General features: G+C 43.3%; 1 long non-coding RNA gene across 4 annotated transcripts; it reads right to left on the reverse strand.

Annotated features, from left to right (window-relative positions):
- Nucleotides 1–1,861: 1,861 nt before the first annotated feature.
- On the reverse strand, nucleotides 1,862–19,939 carry LOC131516570 (uncharacterized). Of its 4 annotated transcripts, XR_009264150.1 has the most exons (8): nucleotides 16,876–19,939; nucleotides 16,420–16,553; nucleotides 13,830–13,931; nucleotides 13,684–13,722; nucleotides 6,417–6,832; nucleotides 5,276–5,468; nucleotides 4,781–4,918; nucleotides 1,862–3,935 (listed from the first exon to the last, which is right to left on the reverse strand). It is a non-coding gene; the product is annotated as an uncharacterized LOC131516570 (long non-coding RNA). The 4 variants fall into 4 exon arrangements; XR_009264149.1 differs by lacking the exon at nucleotides 5,276–5,468 and having other exon boundaries at nucleotides 16,876–19,929; XR_009264151.1 differs by lacking the exons at nucleotides 4,781–4,918; nucleotides 5,276–5,468 and having other exon boundaries at nucleotides 16,876–19,927.
- Nucleotides 19,940–20,284: the final 345 nt, after the last annotated feature.

Raw genomic sequence — 20,284 nt, forward strand, 5'->3', positions numbered from 1 at the left:
TTCTGTTGTCCTGTTGCAGAGCGTGTCAAAAACCCTGCGGTTTCAGAGATTTGGAGTGTTTTCTTTTGGGGTGGGGGGAAATCCACACAGAAAAACATTTGAAATCCCTGTGATGATTAAGAGGTGGAGAGGAGATGCAGCATGGGGAAGGCTGGAAGGGAACATGCCAGCATCTTTTTCTCCCTCAGTCTTCTCCCAGGGTTTCTGAGTAGTGGAACTAAGAAGGAGATGACTTAGAGGGGTGTTCCAGACACACCTGGGAGTGGCAGGTGGAGGCATGGGAGGGCTATGCTGTGCTGTACAGTTTGCAAGCACTTTAATGTTATTTCATGAGGATAGGTCAGTGGCTCCAGAGCCATTTTATAGTCATAGAAATCGGATTTCAGGGTGGTTAAATAAATTTCCCAAGAGCACACATTTGTAAAAGAAAGGGTAGAGCCACACCAAAATCCAAAAATCTGGTGTTGGAAAGCTCCCATGCTACAAAATATCCTCTCTTGGTTCATCTTTGACACCTCAACTTCTACTTCTTTAGGAACTTGATGGATTTTTTTCTCCTATAGGACATCTGCATTTTAATTCCTTATGAAGCATTATGTCTCAGTGTGAATTAGCCAGTTGGCTCCTTCCCACCCAAAAGCAGCTTCCCAAAGAAGGACCTTTTTAGCAAGCAGGGAAGGAGAGGGCTGGAGAGGGCCAGGCATGGTATGCACTTATAGGCCACCCAAGAGCCCAGACTCTTGTGGTGGTGATGGCACAGTGGTAGGGGTGTGGAGAGAGCTCCAGAGAAGGTGGCCTAGGAGACCACTGGAAGAGAAAGCAGAAAAAGGGCAGAAGGTCAACTTCATTCTTTATACTGGGCCAGCTAAGGCCTGTCCAGAACCCTTGTGGTTCCAGCAGTCATTTGGTATAAAAGAAAATACTGAATTCCTTTGAGCCATTATTGAGGCTTGAAAGTTTGGAACCTCTGTGTTAGTAGCACTCTGGGAACAGTTCAGCCAGAAGTGGGATATGTTCCCTGCAGACCTATAATTCTAGGAACTGCATTGTTTCCTAATTGGATCACTAGTTCTGAACTCATGGTACTATAAAAGGGGCCCTTTTTAGCAGAAGAGAAACTCAGAGGTCCTACAATCAGCAACTGACACCCACAGGAGTAGGGACTTGCCCAAGGCCACACAGTACGTTCACTTCATCCAAAGTTGTTGCAATCAAGTGCACTTGAAAAACCCTAATGGGAGAGGTTGGGGAGGGAAGGTGGAAAACATTTTATCAAGCATTAGATCATGAAAAGTTCTTCTCAGAAGATTCTCTATACTTCCAGAAGTTTAAAAATGTGATGACTGAAGGGGGCCTAGTGTATATTTTTAAGCATTTTGGTAGTATTACTGACATTTGAGGATTTCCACTTGGCTTTTACTGTTTGGATGGTTAACAGCAGCAGCAACAAACTCTTATATAAAACTTATTTCTAAATGCCAAAGCAGTTTCTCTAAATACAGTACACATAAAGAGAGAGGCATTTGCATAAATGCCTATTAATTTCCCTTTGTGCTACCAGATCAGGTAAGGGCCACACAGTTAAGAGAAAGCCCCTGCTTTTTCCCTGCTCATTCAGCAGCAGATCAGGGAAGAGCACTGGGCCTGGCAATCAGGTCTCCTTCCTCTGAAGAGGTCAGAGCCCTCAAAACTCACTCATGAGTCCCCCACAGTGAGGCAGGAAGGTGCTCACAGGGCTCCACTCAGTCTACTTCATGTGCAGGAAGCAGACCCTTCACGTGCGCATCCCAGCTCTGGCCCGTGGTGGCCAGAACAGAGCTACCTATTGGTCCACATTCCCATCTCTCACACAAAAGGAGGAGTTTGTTCCCTGATAGTTGCTGCTCTCAGGAATTTTATTCATCAGGGTTTTTTCTAAATAGCACTTCTCTCCATTTAGTTCATAGTGTGTTGATGGGGTTCTCTCCCTTTGGCTCCTCCATGAGGGCCTAGGCCTCCCCCTTTCCAGGATAGAGTCCAGCCTGTCTGCATACTCCTTCATGGGCCTTGAGTCCCTGTTGTTGTCCATGTGCTCTGCCTACATCTGCTTAGTTCAGTAGACGTTCATTGAGAATTGACTCTGGAATGCGTCTGCAGCACATGGCAATGGAAGCATCTGCTCTCTTGACCTTGTGGAGCCTAGAGGCCAGGGAGGGAGACAGTTTTGGGGACAGGAAGGGATAGAGCTGAAAGGAACCTCAAGAGTGGGGTTGAGGAAAGAGGGGAGATGATATAGATTCCATGTCTCCCCAAACTGAGGTATTTTTAGGGTTTGTTGGGGCCACAGAGAGCTTCAAGAATTTCTAGTGTTCCCAAGTGGAGCATCTAGGAATCTCCCTCTTTCCTTATTACTCACCTGACACCTGAACACATACTGTTTTATGTTCAACTGTTGCTTACTGTGTCTCTGAGTTTCTGCCTTGGCCAGATGACACGCCTTCTCAGGACAGTGCCAATTGAATCCCATATGCTTTCTCTGGGGCTGAGGTGGAAGCAGGTGCTCCACAGGTACTTGGCTAACACACTTGTGTTGGGGAAAGTCAAGCAGCTGGGGCTGGGAGTAGGGTTCATGGACAGTAAAGGCCTCAGGGTCTTGGCTGCCTTCCCTTGGTCTCTCCCTTTTGTGTGGCTCTGGAGGACTAATTTGCTGCCAGGTTTAAGGACAACACCTAAATGTGCTCTTTGTATAACATAGCCATGAGCAGGGATGGTGCCATGGAGTATGCTTTCTCCCAAAGAGGAAAGAGCATCAGACAGGGAGACCCAGGTGTGGACCTCAGGTCCACCATGCTTACTTACTTGACTCTCTACATCTGTAGAAGGGGAAAATGACATCTCCCAGTGTTGTGAAGGTTAAAAGTCAATGTATGTGATAAATTGGCTAATGTATGAGTGTTGCTTCATGACCTGTGAGGGATTTCCCGTCCATGATCTCATTTGAACCTCATGATAGAGCAAGTATTACTATAATTTGTATTTTACAGATGGAAAGCCTGAGGTTCAGAGTGTGTAAATGACCTAGTAGAGATCACACAACTATTAAGAGGTAGAGCTGGGCCTGGAGCCCAGCTGGACTTTGGCCACCATCTGTTACTATGTTAAAGGACAGCTGGCATATGTACTATGTTATACAGGGTTTCAAGGTCCTTTCATGTCCACCAACTGCTTATGCTTCCTGGGGGGCCATATAATGTGTTGCCATATATGAAACATCTAGGGCATAATTTTAATGAGAATGTTGCAGTCAAGGAAGCAGTGAGCCTTTGGTAATCATGTGGATCCAACCACTTAACTGGCCATCACTTTTGGGTGACAATAAAAGATCATAAGGATTGTATAAGAACCAATGATAAGAATGTCTACAAGGTGTAATGACAAGCTCTGGTGATAGTTTGCCCACACTACAATGCATGAGCGTGTTTGTAAGAATTGTGCCTCTGAATCTGACAAAATCTGCTTATATCTTCAGAAAACTTTGTTATGAACAAATTGAAATTACTCTTCCATATCTGATTTTAGATACTTTAAGTGATGCATTTGAGAATAGGAACATTGATTATAGTATTTATAAGGAAATGGAAGAATGTTTTACTAATAACTATTAAAATCTGCTAGACTTAGGCTAAGCCTAATAAATCTAGTTAAAATAAGGGAAACACATTCTATCTTTGGCCTGATTAGGAAGAGGGTGTGGGGTGAGAGTCTTAGGCTGAGCTTGGCAAGGAAGAGTGTTTTGCCAACAGGAAGGGAGGTTATACAAGAATGGGGTGGACCGGTGATGACCCAGGGCAAAACCTGGCAAAGTACTTAGCCTCCTGTCGTTGGGCAGAGAATACAGAGGGGACAAGGATCCATCTGTCGCGTTCAGCTCTGCAGGCCACATCTTAGGGTGTTTCCTGTGAAAGTTCCAGAAAAAAACCAGTGTGGTCAGCTTAGGGGAATATGTGGTTTATGCTGGAACACTGGACATACCACATTACTGGAAAGATGCACACTGGATGACCGGCAAAATAAAACTCAACTTTCCAAATGTTGGCAATGATAGGAGATTCAGTTCTAATGACCAGTTGTCTATTGAATGGATGCCAGTACAAATCATAACAAATTCATTCTAACCATGACAGCCACAGGAAGGACACAAAGAATGCAGTGTCCCTTATTCCATGAAACAACTCACTGGAATCTGTGAATTCTAGAACCCAGAATGGGAGGACTCTGGGATCCTTGTCACATGACCAACCAAGACAGAGAATCCTGGGAGGCCTGAGGCCACAAAGATCTTGGCATCTGTGGGTCCACCTCCCCAGGAAGTCCCTCACCCATGTGAGGGTCACATGTAGGGCATGGGTGATAAGATTCCTGGATAGGACATTGACTCCCGATTGTAGGTGGGATGCGCAGAGCTGGGATCTGGCCCTGGTCAACCTATCAAACTCGGTAAGTCCTTGCTGTTTTGAGTAATAATAGGAGACTGTTGCATGCTTTGGCAGGGATTGAGAAGAAATTAGAATGTGGGGCTAAGAACACAGTTTTGGAGTTGAACAAATGTGGCTTTGTACTTCAACAGTGCCATCAACTGAGTGACTCTGGGTAGTAGTTTCATTTCTTAGAGCTTCAGTTTCTTCATCTTTGTTGTAAAATAGGAGTGGTATTATAATTTTCTTGGTAGACTACTGAAGACAGTAACTTAGATAAATATATATAGAATATCCAGCACTGTGCCTGACACATGGGTACTTACCACATAGCACAGCAGCACCCTGGCCACTGTAGCCTCCTCATGGGGTTGGCTAAGCAGGGATCCAAGGAAGAATCCTCTGACTTCAAGGTGGGTCTGGATCCTGGGGCACCTGTGTGGCTCAGTCGGTTAAGCATCCATCTGTTGACATGAACTCAGGTCATGATCTCATGGTTTGTGAGTTCAAGCCCCATATTGAGCTCTGCACTGACAGTGTGGAGCCTGCTTGGGATTCTCTATCTCTGCCTCTCTCTCTCTCAAAATAAATAAATAAACTTAAAAAAAAAAGGTAGGTCTAGATCCTAAACCTCTAGCAACCCCTGAAGTTTTCTCCTAATGGTGTGGGGGTGTGAGAAGGGCACAGTCTAGTTCCCTGGCTGTGTCAAAGTGTAAAACCTCTGTTCCTACCATTTTTGCCTTAGACTTGCTCAAAGACACACAGAACTATGGTATGGCACTAGGCCAAGTGTCAGAATTGCGATAGGCTCTGAGGCTTACTGGCTGGGTGACCTTGAACAAGTCCTGTAATCTGCCAAGGCTTGGGTTTCTTCATCCACAAATGGAAACAAGCTTATCTTCTCTGCTTTCCCATCAGAGGGTCAAATGCAATGTCGTCAGCCTGGCATTCAAGATCCTTCCATCATATTCTCTGGCCTCATCTCATATAAATCCTCTTCATGTTGACACAGCCCTGCCAAGTCAAACCTTTTTTAGGATCTCCTTCACACCAGAATGAGCCTTCCTGCCCAACTCTTTGTGTATCTAAATCCTATCTACCTCTACATCCCCTGCAACATCTAGCACAGGGTTTTGCATAAAATGGATGATTATTTTATCAGTTAGGGTTAGGTGACAGGTTAGGGTTACATGTGACAGGAAAACTAAAATAACAGTAGCTTAAAGAAGACAGAAATTATTTATCTCTTATGGCAAAGAGGTCCAGCAGAAAATACCAAGGGCTGGGATGGTGGTTCCAGGTGTCAGGGACCCAACTCCTTCTGTCTTGTTGTTCCACCATTCTTAGCATATCACCTCATGGTCCACTATGGCTATCAAATTCCAGACATCTTATTCTCATTCAGCCAACAGAAAGGAGAGGAAAAAGGCAAAGTGCATATTCTCCCCCTTTGGAGAAGCTTTACATAGATGCTACACATGACATTTCTGCTCATATCTTATCAGCTAGAACTTAGTCACATGATCATCTTAGCTGCAAGGGAAGCTGGGGAATATAGTTTTAAACTGGGCATATTGCCATGTCTGGTTTTTTTTTTTAGGTTTATTTATCTATTTTGAGAGAGAGTGCAAGCAGGGGAGGGGGCAGAGAGAGGGTGAGAGAATCCCAAGCAGGCTCCATGCCATCAGAGCAGAGTCCAAAGTGGGGCTCAAACCCACGAATCATGAGATCATGACTTGAACCAAAATCAAGAGTCAGATGCTTAACAACTGAGCCACCCATGTGTCCCTGGGCATATTTCCATTTCTAATAAAATTGGTAGGGAAGTGGGGGGGGGTGGATATTTATATACCCATATTGTTGCCTCTGCCACAGTTATTAAAAAAATTAAAAATATGAAAACTCACTACCAAGTTTTAAGCCCCTTATAACGTATAAGATTATGATCACAAAAACACTTACCTCATTTGTAATGATATGGGTATCCTGATATTTAGATTGGAAACAGCCAAATTCTTCTTCACCTCTGGTGGGAATGTGGTGACATGTTTATTAATAGAAGGATAACTCAGAGCTGTGAATGAAGATAAATTATGAGTCCTTCTCTTTACTGCATTTTACCAATGAGGAAACCGAACTCCAGAGGCTAGGTGATTTGCCTATGGGCATGGAGTTGATGAAGGAGCCAGGACTAGAATTTGAGTTTCTAGATTCCATCAAGGCTTTTCATAGCTCCTCCCTGATGAGTGGCCCATTCAACTTCTGAAGGCCTTGAATTCTGTGGATCTCCCTGCTCATCCAGAACCCCTGGGAGCAGATCTCGGTCACTGTGTTGTCAGCTGCATTCCTGCTAGCATGCAGTTAAAAAAGCCTTCAGTCTGGAAAAAGGGAAATACCAAGAAATAGAACATTCTATTTAAACAATGAGGGCTTTTTTTCTAAAAGCAAATGATTACGTCTTTCTCTTTGCACCTAGAATACACAGGGCCCTGAATCAGGCACTGAAGGGAGATATAAAAAAGCATATAAAATGGTTATTGCCCTTGGTGTATAGATTCATTCTCCTTTCCATTCATTTATTAAAAAATGATTTGAGCATCTAGGAGAGGTACACACTGGGCCCCACACTGGGTATGCCAAAATAAACTGTGCAGATACAGTTTTTGTTCTGAAATTGCTTATAGCCTATTGGGAGACAGAGACCAGTAAACAGGCAACTATAAAATAGAATTAAAAATAAGAATGGGCAGAGGGTTGGCTCAGTCAGTGGAACATACCACTTGATGTTGGGGTTGTAAGTTTGAGCCCCACATTGGGTGTAAAGATTACTTAATAAAATCTTTAAAATAAAAAGTATGGTGATGGGGAGGAGACAAGGTACTCTGAGTAGGTCACCTAGACTTGAGTGTGTATTTGAGGGCTCAGGGGTCAAGGCTTAGTGGATGAGATAATACTGACTGGAGACCTGAAGACTGAATATGTGTAGGCAAAGCAAGTGCTGTGTGAGAGGCATGGTAGGTGGGCAGGAAGAGGATTCCAGATAGAATGTCCAGGAGAGTGGGTGTGTCCAGGAGTGTGAGGTGCTGAGAAGGATTTATCATGACCAGAACATGGCAGGCCTCAGTGATAATGGTGGAAGGCATTGGTAGGGGGAGCAGAATAAGAAATGGGACTGAAAAGGTGAGCAGGGACCAGTCAATGAAGGCCTTTGAAAGGTCTGTTGGAAAGTTCATATTTTATTTTGAGGCCAGCGGGATAAAGGGTTTGAGGCAGGTTTGTATTTTTTGTATTTTCAACAGTCCTCTGGCTTCAGGGTAGAGAATGAATTGGAAGGGTTGGTCCAGATGCAGGAGACTTAGGAGGCTGTTGCAGTAATGGTGGCCTGAACCAGAGAATGACCCTGAAGGGTGAAGAGAAGTTGATGGATTTAAGATAGTTTTGAGAGGTAAAACCAACAGGTTTTGGTGACTAGCTGGAAGAAAGAAATGAGAAAGATGGGGGAAACAAACATTCATGAAGGAAAAATTAAAGTAACAAAGACAGATGCTAACAAAGCCATAGAATAAGAGCTATCCAAAAGGAAAATGGGGATATGACTGTGTGTTTTGAGGAAGGGATAATTGTTGTGGGCTAGAAAGATTTTGGAGGGCTTTCTGGAAGAGTTGAGATTGGCATTGGCCTTGTATATGGGTAGGATTTTGGTGAGTGGAGAGGACATTCCAGGCTGAACTATGATGTAAGATTATTGAGACAGAACAGTGTGTGATTTTTAGCAGATGGTTTGGTCATGGTATTTTTTGTTGTTTTTTTGGTTAGGGGGAGAGATAGAGAGACCTGGTTCTCTAGGGGGATGCAACTAAAACTTGAAGGGAAGGACTGAAGAGATGAATCCCATTGCTCTCCCAGAGTGGTTTAGAGCTCTTTGTGTATCCCCAAAGCCATTTGTGTTGGAACCTCAAGAGGTCTGTGGACCACTAGATGGTCCATCATGACCAAACCCCCACAGATCCCAGTTTCCACCATAAGAAAAAAAAGTCTTCCTTTCCCCAAAGGGGTTACTGTTATGTTTGTGAGTCTTCTGCAGTGACCTAGGTCCTCATGTTGAGAGCTACCATGGTAGGGTATTTTTTTCCTATCTCTAGGCCTCTCCAGAGCCCAGCCTGGCAGCTTGCATTGTAAGGCCTGTGAAACCACCAGGGAGACTGCTTTAACCCAAGGCTGTGGAAAATACAGCTGTGTAACTGGGTGTGTGGAGTAGCCCCTCTGGTCCTGGGGTGTGAACACTTGCCAGGCACCATGCCCTGCCTGAGCACCCTGCACCACACCTCTGGTTACTGACCCTAGCCTACATGCTAATGGCATCTTGGTCCCACCTTCTCTGGCCCAAAACCCACTGGTGTCTTCTGCTTTGGCCCAGCCTCCAGGCTCTGACATTGGCTCTGGTCTAAGGACTGCTACAAATATTCCCAGGGAACCCTTTCTAGGGGCACTCGCCCCAGATAAGGTGAATACTGATAACTTCTAATTGGCCAGTACTACCACTTAAGGACCCACAGTGTCCTAGTGCTGCACTGGCCTCTAGTACATCATCTCTCGCAGTCACAACCCTCTTGCAAAGCACATAGTATCCCAATTTTACCAAAGAAGAAATTGAAGGATATTAAGACTGTCCAAGCCCACCCAGTCTACCTGTCCTCTGTCCTAAATATCCTGTATGTGAGTTGGGGAACTCCAGGAGATAACTGTGGCAGATATTACATTTTATCCTCACAAGGACCTTATCAAGAGAAGTACTATTCCCCTTTTATAAATGAGATGCAGAGAGGTTAAGTACTTATCCCAGGGTCACATAGCTAGGAATTGGTAGAAGCAGGATCCAAGCCTAAGTCTGCAAGCAAACCCTCCTCTCTCTACCTCTCCAGGTACCTAAAACAGGTGAGGGTTCAACCTCTTTTCCTGAATCAAGGTTCCAATGTCCACGTAGGAAAGCACAGTGATTCAGAAAAGTAATTTCAGTAAGGTCATGTACCTTAGTCCCAACACACTCTTCTGTGATCCTTTTATAGATGGGAAAACAGAAGCCCAGAGATGTGCAAGGGCTTCACACCATGCTATCACTATATTTTCTCAGTCCCTTCTGCCCATTCCATGGAACATGGACACAGCTCCAGGGATTTGAGCCCATTGCCCCAGCTTGGGTGGTACCTACCCCCCACCTCATCCTCCCCACCACCCAGTCTCCTGTTCAAAGGCCCAGACGACTCAGCTTTGATTCAGGTTGAATGAATCATTAAGGGTAAAACAAAGAAAAGAATTCCTATTTCCTTGCTAGATGAAATAAACCCACCCACCTTTTGACATCTTTTTGTTCTGAAATGATGATGGTATGCAATGACTCAGAATTAGCATACTCAAAGAGACTTTTCTTGAAAATGAAGGGACAATGTGTGAATAAATGAGCTGAAATTGGCTCATGAAGGGAGGGAAGGATGACCTCCGGGCACATCAATGCAGAGTGGAGGCTGAATGAATGTGCAATAATGGGAGGGAATGTGCAATTCTTCAGGGGGTAGGAAAGCAGAGAAGAAGCCCATGTGAGGGCCAAGCAGCAAGCCCTTCAAGTCCCCTTAATGGTAGAATCTGAAGAAGCAACCACCAATTCCCAAGCCTACTTGACTCAACGCCAAGCACATTCACAAGCAGCTAGAAGAAGGGGAAGAAAGACATTTTCAAAAGAGCTGGTGTCTAATACCAGAGAGCCTTTCCATGCCAAGCAGCCTGGCTAGTGGCAATGAGGGACTGGGAGAGGGACAATGTGTATTGAAGCCAACTCTTAACACCGTGTTCCTCTCCAAAAGAATGAACTGAGAGGATCTAATGTACTACAGCCTGCCCTTAAAATGTGGAGTAACTGGCCTCTTGCCCAGTAGTTGCAGGTCATAGCTTGGCAATGCCCAGATCCTCTGGTTCTTGGTGGTGGGAAAAGAGGACAGAATTGGAAGCCAGAAGAGTTGGCACTTTTTCAAGCTTAGTACTAGATGGACTGGGGTAAAACTCTCAACCTCTCTCAGACTGTTTCCTCTGAGGAAACAGGAGGTGACTGCTACAACCTGCTTCAGGAGTTGGTGGTTGGGAGGAGGAAATGTGATAATGCAGGAAAGAGAACTGCTCTGTCAACTGTAAGATGCTATTCAAGTGGTTGTCATTATTGTGTTTACAGACATAGATTTAACATATTCTGACAGACCTGACATCAAACTAGGAATCTGAGGCCATGGGTGCATTCCATTCCATTCCTTAGCCTCTGAAAAAACATGAAATTAGAAATGCATTTATTGGGAGTGAAAGTTTTCAGCAGAGCTTCCTTTCCTTTGCAATGAATTCCAGGCCTCCCATGATGCTCGAAGAAGTCTGCAGGAAGCTGCTGGGGAAGGCCAAACTCCATTCTGGTTGCTATAAAACTTCATTTTGGGTTCTGTTCTGGGAGCTTCTCCATTTCAGTTACCTGCACCATTACAAAGGGTGGAAAGACTCTTGACAGGAAAGTGGTTTCTTGTTTAATAGCATTAGCTTTTCATAAATAATGTTATCAGTTTGAACAGAAAAAGTCCACAGAAGAACTGATTATGGGGTAATTATTTTAGAACAGGAAGGAAATTAGAAACTCGTAGTAAAACCCTGAGATTTTCTAGATGAGGAACTGCAGCCCATGCAGGATAATTGGTTTTCCCTGGGTCTCACACTTGAATCAGTGAGCTGGGATTAATCCCTAGGAGTCCAGCTCCTATTCATGTGACCCTTCCCTGACACCAAGGTGGAAAATTCAGATGTCTTCAGGGTCTAAGAAGGAGGGTATTGGTGGGTAATGCCATAGGGAATGGTGGATGTTCAGTTCAGTTTTCTTTCAGTTTACCCTGTTTGGGGGTTGCTGAGCTGTTTGAATCTGTAAACATATCTTTCACCAAATTTGGGAAATCTTTAGCCATTATTTTTTTCAACTATTTTCTTCTATATCAATCTTTCTCTGTTCCCTTAAGAACTACAATGACATGAATGTTAGACTGTTTGATATTATTCCACAGATCCCAGAGGCTCTATTCACTATTTTTCAAACATTTTTCTCTGTGTTCTTCAGATTAGATAACTCCTATGGATCTCTCTTCCAGTCTACTGGCTCTTCCCTCTGTCATTTGCATCCTGCTATTGAGCCCATCCAGGGAATTTTTAAATTTCAGATATTGTATATCTCAGTTATAAAATTTCCATTTCAAAAAAGTTTTTATTTCTCTACTGATAACTAATTTTTATTCATTTCAAGAGTTAAGGTAAACACCTTAACATCATAAAGAATGATTGTAACAAATTGCTTCAAAATCTTTTTTTTCTTGTAATTTCAACATTGTCTTTCATCTTTTCCCTTGAGAATTGCTCACCTTTTCCTAGTTCTTATCACACTGAGTAATTTTGGATTGTATCTTAAGATATTTTATATGGGATGTTATATAACTCTGGGTCCCGTTAAAATCAGAGCAAGTTGATTTTTTGTTTTGGTTCATCATTCAAGCAAACCAGTTAAGTGAAGACTGCAAGTTCTGTCTCACCTTCTGTATGCAGAGGTTCTGCTGTCAGCTCAGGTTCCAAAGCCTCTGCTGTGTGTCTGGGTATGTTCCACACACGTGTGGCTCAGAGGGAAAGTCCAGGACTTACGTCGGTTCATACATGGAATCCCTTCCTTCCACTCTTTCCTCTTCCGGATTTCCCTCACATCCATCAGCTTAACAGGGTCACCTATCATCTTTCTGGCTAGAAAGATAGAGCTCTTTCTCAGAGTTATAGCCACTAATGACATCACAAAGTTTTATTCTACTAGGCCTTTCCTCTGGATAAAGTGGCAAGAGAAAAGAGAAAAAAAACAAGGACTCCTCTCATACTCTTCATATAACAGAGGCCCTCTTCTACATTCTTCTGTCCTGAGATAACAAGATTTTCCTCTTGGGGATTTTAGGTGCCCAAGCTGCTGCCATGGTGATGACAGTGTGGTTTGGAAGCTGCATCTGGCCTTGAGACTGAACTGAGAGAGAGAAAATATATGAGGACAAGAACAAGAAGAATCTTTCCCACATACTCTGGCTTGCAAGGGCCCCTTTTCCAGGTCATTAGTCCAGAAAGATTGGCTGTTTCATATAGTTGTTGTGGTCTATGACCACTGTGCAGTTTCATGAGTCACCTCACCCTCAGATCAAAGCCAGGAGAAAAATTCTACGAAACTCACTGTCACCATATTGTTCATGTAATGAGTTATTTCTTTCACCAATCCACCTACTTTTACTTATTTTTCAGAGTCCTCAATTAATTGCTGTGTGTGTGTGTGTATTTTGTTCACAGTGTTTAGTTGTAATCAGTTTTCCTCCTCCATTTGGTCAGACCTGAAAGTCTAGCAACACACCTGGAATCCATCTCTTTTGGTTGGTACTCCCCCCCCCCCCCCACCCCAGGGCTTACTGGCAGAGGGCCACTGATGGAAACTGTTAAATTTAAGAATCTTATATTCCCTGGTCTGAAGGTGTCAGGTCCCAGGAGTCAGTGGCTCCAAGTTTTCCACCTTGTTTGGGTTGATACTTGATATTGATGTTCACTCAACAAAGGTGTATGGAATGTCCCTATGTGCTATCTTTTGGGGCTACAAAAATGGTCCTCAACCTTAATGAGCTTGCAATTCAGTGAAATAATAGGAATTTGGATTAGAAATTTAGGATCCAAGCTCAAAATCTTTCTCAAGGTCTTTTGTATGCCCTCGGAACCACAACACATCATTAGAGAGCATTTTACAGCCTGATTCCGGGGCTTTCCCTTTCTAGAAAACATCTTTGATAGTCTTTTTCTTTTGAGAGGAAACGGCAAATCACTTTTACAGAACAGTATATAAAGTGCTACTTTTAGTTTTGTGAACTCTACAAAAATGGCAAAATGACTCTGTATTATGGTCTTCTTGTCTACTAAACATAGTCTTGAGAATATAGTCTGGTTTGGGGCTCCAGAACTCAAAAGGGAAATGAAGACATTGGATAGTATCCAGAGCAGCACTTGAAGTAGAAAAAGGATGAAATCTGATATTAAAAAAAAAAAAAAGTGGGAGAAGCTGACGCCATTTGCCAAGGAGTTAATTCTTCATAAGGAAGATTACTTCCCCAGCCCATCTCTACTGTCTCTTCTCTTTGAAAGCACTTACCTTCTCTTTCTACATGAAAGTAATGCCAGTGGGTTGAATCTGTGAAGGGAGATAAATATCAGGAGAAAGAATAGGGGTCAGCCATTTAGCTAGCACAAGTAAATGTTATGCATCAGCAAGAGTGTTCTGTGCATCAGTTATCTTACCATCCTCATGACAGTCCAGCAAGCCTTTGTGATTAGTTTTGTGATTCCTATATGGCAGACAGGGAGACAGACTCAAAGGGTGAAGTGATTTTTCTCAGGGTCCTAAAAAGGGAAACATAGACTAGAACCTAGGTATCTTGAGTTCAGGTTCTGTTTTCTTCACTCCATCAGCCTCTAAGACTTTGGGGTCTGAATGGTTTCCCTTCTCACACTACTAGAGCCACAGTGGTTTTCTATGTAACATGTGGGTCATTCTGAGAAGTTTGGGGAAGAGATACTACTACCAGTGGTGGGATCTGGAGGCTCCCAAGAGAGAAAGAAGTTCACTGGGAAGCCAGGCCCCAGGTCCTCCAGACCTGTATGTCTTTGGAGCATAATTCAAGCAAGTGCTTATCATCCTCTCTCAAAAATAAAAAATTCAGAAATTGACCATGAGACAAAGGAAAGAAAGGTGAGGTAAGAGTGAGATCATTTTCCATGACCTCTTCTGACCAGGAAGGTGACTTGGGGATGGAGGAGGGACTGCTTTGTGGGGATTAGTAGCAGCAGAGTGGTGGAGTCATCCCTAATTCCCACTGGGCCTCAGTGCTGGCCTTGGCTGAGGAGAGCTAAGAGTGTTGAGCTGGTAGGGCTCTCTCCTTCCTAAGGGGTCAGTGAAGAGCAGCTTCTCTTCGATTTCTGGTAAGGTTGGTGGAACCTGCTTGTTGCATTCCAGAACACACAGGGCTTCTCCTTGTCAGTCCCCTTATGGCTCCTGTCTATCACCATCTCATCCCCTCTTTCTAATTTAATAGCAAGGAGAAAGGAAATGAACATTGATAGAGCCCTAAGTGTTCAGCATCATGCTAAACTTTACATTCATTAGTTTCTAGCAGAGGATTTGGTACACTGTAGGTGCTCAATAGATGTTGGTGCCCCCATCTCTTCCATCTCACTAGTCTCCAAATATGAGGCAGTGAGTGCCTGCTCAGTTTTATGACCATTGAAGAATGGAGGCAAAAACAATGTCAAAATGGCAGGGGTGAAAATGAGACTAGCATTTGGGATAATCACGCTTGCTTCTCGGGGTTCTCCTCTTTTAAGGATAACTGTTTCTGTGAGGAAAGTGAGGTGACCCACAAACTGGCAGCCTAGCAGAGGACTGAACAAAAAGATATGTAGAAGTCTAGGAAACTTAGGGCTTGAGCAGCACCCCTTGGCACCTGAAGAGCATCTTTAAAAGTTGGCTCCCACTTGTCCCAAAGCAAGCAGACTTTTACACCATTATAATACTCTGTTCCAGGTGTGACCCATTTTTAATCTCTGAAGTTCTCAGCCAGTCATGAGCTAATTCTCTAAAAATGTCACTGTAAGTCCACATACAATTATATTTCTCTGCAAAGAGAAAGGAAGGTTGCCTGAGACCACTGGTCTCCACTAAACAAGCAGGGTCTTGGCCAAAATCTTTGAAAGTTTGTGACATCAATAAATTCCCTATTAAAGGATAATTCACATCCTTTAGATTTTTCTGTATATTATATTCTGAATGCCATCTTCTCCTCTCCTTTCCCCCTGCCCTGGCTGGGTCCTTATCACTTTTGCCATAAACTCCCAGTGGGCTCCCTGCCTCCAATCCAAACACAACTGACCATGCATCTTCATGAAACATTTGCTTTTGTTGGATCCAAAAAGACTTCAGTGGCTTTCGATTGCATATAGGACAAGCCTAGATTCAGTAATATTTTCCAAACATCTCCCCTACTTCCTCTGACATGAATCCTACCTTCAACCCAACTGAATTACTTATTGCTACACAAATATGCCTAGACTCTTCCAACTTTCCCAACTTTTTCCTGCCCTATGCCAGCACATTCCTCCACCCTCCCACCCCCGCTTCTCAGTCCTCACCACCAATGGGAGATCACTCCTCCTTTAAAGATGGGCTGGTCACCTGAACACAAGACAGCTCCTCTGCAATTATACCTTTGATTATCTGGACTCCTTGTGCCACATATAATCATCCTGTATTGTTAATTGCTTTTATATGTCTATAATTTGCTTCCACCTGTGGATATGACAGCACTGTGCGATATTCTTCTCACAGAAGAGGCATTTGATATTCTATTACACACTTTACAAGAGCTATAAAGATAATTTTGTCATTAAAATGTTTTATTATTTTCAGTGAACATTTAGGGCCATTGAGATGGTAGAAGAAAAGGAGATGGAAGGATTTCTTTTCTAAAGCTATTTGTCCTTCCTATGTACATTATATAACCTCTGATTATTTCCAGTGTTAAAGAAATAGTCCCTCTGGACCTTTTATAATGATTCAAACACTGAAATGATTCACCAGTTCACAAGGAACTGGTGTGACCCATTTTTAAAAAAAGAATAAAATGAGAGAAAAACCAAATATTGGCTCATTTGAGGGGAAAAATAAACTGGCTGCCCTTCTATTTTTTAAATATTTTTAAAGAACTGAAAATGCACCACAAAATGCAAGAGTTTGCTTTTGTACTTTTGGAATCAAGTAGCGACATGAAAGTAAACAACTAAATTTCAGGGAAGAAATTTGCCAAGTCTCATGGGACAAAAATTAAGTATTTACCTTTGCATGAAACACATTTTTGATGTCTCATTGGGGTATAAACATCATCTCTGGATTCTCTACTTTCCACCCGTCTCTTGTCGGGCAGGGGAAGTCACAGAGCTGCAGCTGACATCACTCACCTGGGCATTCCTCTTGAGAAGGAAAGACTCAGGAGTTTAGTTTCTACCACGGGGATCCTTAGGAAGCAGGTAGGGCTTTTTTTTTTGCCTGACTTTATACTTTAGCATCTCTCACTGACTGACGACTTGACCAGAATGTTTGCTCCCCAGATTCTCATAGGGCTCTAGAGCTTACCTCCTCCTCTGTCTTCAACATTTACTCCCTCTTTACCCACTGAACTAGTTTTCTCTTGCTACATAACAAATTACCACAAACTTGGTGGCTTAAAACAACATAAATTTATTATCCCATGTCGGTCTGGCATAGGTATGGGATAGCTGCTCAAGGTCTCACCAGGATGGAATCAAGGTGTTGGCCAGGGCTGGAATCTTACTTGAGGCTTAGAATTCTCTTCCAAGCTCACTGCTTGTTTAATTCACTTGCAGCTCCTAGAGGCCACATGTTGTTCCCTGCCATGTGGTTCTCTCTACAGCATGGCAGATTGCTTCTTCAAGGCCAATAGGAAAGCCTCTCTTCTGCTTGGAATCACTCTGACTTCTGGGAAGGCCTGCACCCTTTTAAAGACTTCACCTGCTTATTTCAGGCCCAGGATAATCTCCCTTTTTAATTAACTCAAAGTCAACTGATTAGGGACCTTGATTATACCTACAAAACCCCTTTTACTATATAAAGTAACATAATCACAGGTGTGAAATTAGATCTTCACAAATCCTTTTCACTCTCATGGGGAAAGAATTCTACAAGGGGTGGAGATTATCTTAGAATTCCACCCATTACATCTACCCCCTCAGGTTCTTGGTCCATGGGGTTCAGTCTTCCACTTAACAGTTTGCCAGAATAAGTCCCAGATAAATCACTTTGTCATTCCTGAGCCCTTCTCTTGATGTGGACTCCTGGCTCTCCTCTCTGGGTCTCTATCCCCAGATCCTCTGTCAATGCCCCCTCCCCAGTGTACCTGATGAATTAGTGCAAGTGTCTCCTCCTTTGTAACTGCCCCCCCCCGCCTTATTTATTCTCTGTCCTCCTGTGCCAAGCAAAATTAGCTCTCTGGGCTCCCTAACACCCTGTATGAGCCTTTGTGTCAGCAGTCATCTGTTTTACTATCACCTTAGCACAGCTGCCTCTCCTCTAGGCTCATGTCTCTTTAGGGAAAGGATCTGTCATGTCCATTTCTGTCATCTCAGAGCAAAGATGCAGTAAAAGGCACATGCTAGGGGTTCAATAAAAGTTGGATGAATGAATGGAAAGCCCAACAGCAGTCCAGCAGAAAGTATGTGGGGAATGTTGTCAACTGGCTCAGAGCATGGAGGTGTGAAGAGAGCAGTGGAGGGCAGTGAGTAGTACCTGGTGCTTCATGCATGAAGCTCATAGATAGTGTCCAGCTTTGGTTTTGAGACATCTTAACCATATGACTATGTTCTCCATTTATCCCTGCTAGCTAAGTTTTTCTTAGACATATGACATAGGACATGCCCTTATAGTTCTTTTCTCAGGAATTTTCCAAAACCACATTTTCCTGTAATGCACTGAAGAGTTGATACTCATGAGTGATGTCCTACATTGAAAGGAAGAGAAGCAGTCACTTGGGAATAGTAAACTGTTTTCAATTACAATCCTAAAGCTCACCTTACAGAGTTTATACTCATGTATCTTTTTAAAAAATAAATTTTAAAAACCTGAATATTATGCTGAGAATCTTTTCCTAAAAGAGACTCAGAGGCATTGCCATGTCACTGAGAATGTCATGTCTTCTGAGGATTCTCTTACAAGACTTTCTACGAGTGAGAACTCCAATCACCTTCAATGTACTTTTCTTTCTTCAAAAAAGACAAATTTAACTATGGAAGTAGTACTTGGAAAATATAAATAAAATAAGGATTCCCCATAAACTCACCACCCCCTGAAAGCCACGAAAGCCACTGTTAACATGATTTGGTTTGGAAAAATGTAGGGAGAGAGTTTTACTCCTGGAAAGGACTACTGTCTCTCTTCTACACTTCGCTGCAAACATCAGCCCAAGAGATGCTGGGTGGAGAAGAAGCACAAGTCATGTAAAGGTGACTTTATTTGGCAAAATTTACTTCCTGGCTAGCACCTAAAGGGAGATGAACAGAGAGAAAGGGATGGTTTCCACAACACCCCCAAGACAAGGAATGCACTATGCAAATCCAGCACCAGGGAGAGCGCCAAGTGGGAACTTCAACTCAACATTTATAGAGCCATCAATGTCTCCCAACCCAGAAAAACAGCAAAAATGTTAATTTTTTTAAATCACTAAGTAAATACAATGTCAATACTTAAACAAAGTTGCCCTTATAGCACACTTAAGGTTTCTAATGACTTCTTCCTGCCCCATCTTATATTTTTTCTCCCTGGCCTTATATTCTGGACTTTTCTGCTGCAATTGATGAGCTCAGAAGCACCAAAAACACTACCACCACTATCATCATCACCTCTCTCACCGCATCTTTTTCATTTGAACACCCCCTGCATCCTGCACCCTGCCCTTTCATTTGCACTTGCTGCTTTGCAGGATCCATGCACTCCCTGTGACCCTGGGCCCTATGTATTCACAGCCTGGGATCTTCAGGCTCCTAAGGGACATTTCCCGTTATTGACTTACCAACAAGTCGAAGTTGAATTCATCATCATGTCTCTCTTCAAATTGGCCTCTCTCTCCCCCTCTCACTGCTTCCTGCCATCTAACCAAATTCACTTGTTGGTTTCTTTTTAAAAAATTTTTAATGTTTATTTTTGAGAAAGAGAGAGGAGGAGGAGGAGAGAGAGAGAGAGGGCACCAGCATAAGCGGGGGAGGGGCAGAGAGAGGGGGGAGGACAGAGGATCTAAAGTGGGCTCTGTGCTGACAGCAACAAGCCCGATGTGGGGCTTGAACCTACAAACTGTGAGATCATGACCTGAGCAGAAGTCAGAGGCTTAACCAGCTGAGCCACCCAGGTGCCCCCACTTGTCAGTCTCTTAGGGAGGGCCCTCTCTTCAGTCATTGCCCATTCCCTATGCACTCAAGACCGCTGGTTTTCACCTCCTTATCTTTGCTCAGACTGTTTCCATCACCAAGAGGCAGAGGTTTCAAAATCTGCATTGACACTTCAGAAACTCCAACTATACTTGGTACCTCCAAGCACTCCATGTGTTTAGGGTGGGCTATGTGTCTACGTCATTTATGTTCTTATTAGTAATGACATTAATGATTACTACTTATGTAAGGGCTATTCTATGCCAGGACACACATCTTTTTTTTAAAAAGGCATAGGTAGAAAGAGAACAAAAGTAGCTCAGAATACTAAGGGGCTATGATTGGAGGGGTGTCAAGAAATAGCCCCCCCAAACCCCCAAATTCCTTCCTTGCCCAGTCTGTCATGCCTAAATCCTCTAATAGGAGTACAATAATAGGAGTAAATGTCATTGAGGAGTGAAAATCTTCACCCTTACCTCCTTCAGCACTCTCCCAACCCCTTCCCATCCCACCCTTCTGTTCAGTGCAAAGACTTATGGGAGCAGCAACATTCTAAGCTGTTAACAGCTAAAGCCTTCATAGAGGATTCTGTCCCACAGTGACAGTTGGCTGAAGACAGTGAAAGAGAGAGGTCCTTCAGGAATGGGTTGGGAGTGAGAATGGAAGGGGAAAGGAAAGAACCAGCTTTATAAGAGGTATATCCCAGATTTAGGCTCCACCCAGCCTACTGACAGAGTATGTTTTACTGTGTTTAGAGCCTTGCCCTT

The sequence above is a fragment of the Neofelis nebulosa genome, chromosome 7 (assembly GCF_028018385.1).
Source record: "Neofelis nebulosa isolate mNeoNeb1 chromosome 7, mNeoNeb1.pri, whole genome shotgun sequence".
NCBI classification, from domain to species: domain Eukaryota; kingdom Metazoa; phylum Chordata; class Mammalia; order Carnivora; family Felidae; genus Neofelis; species Neofelis nebulosa.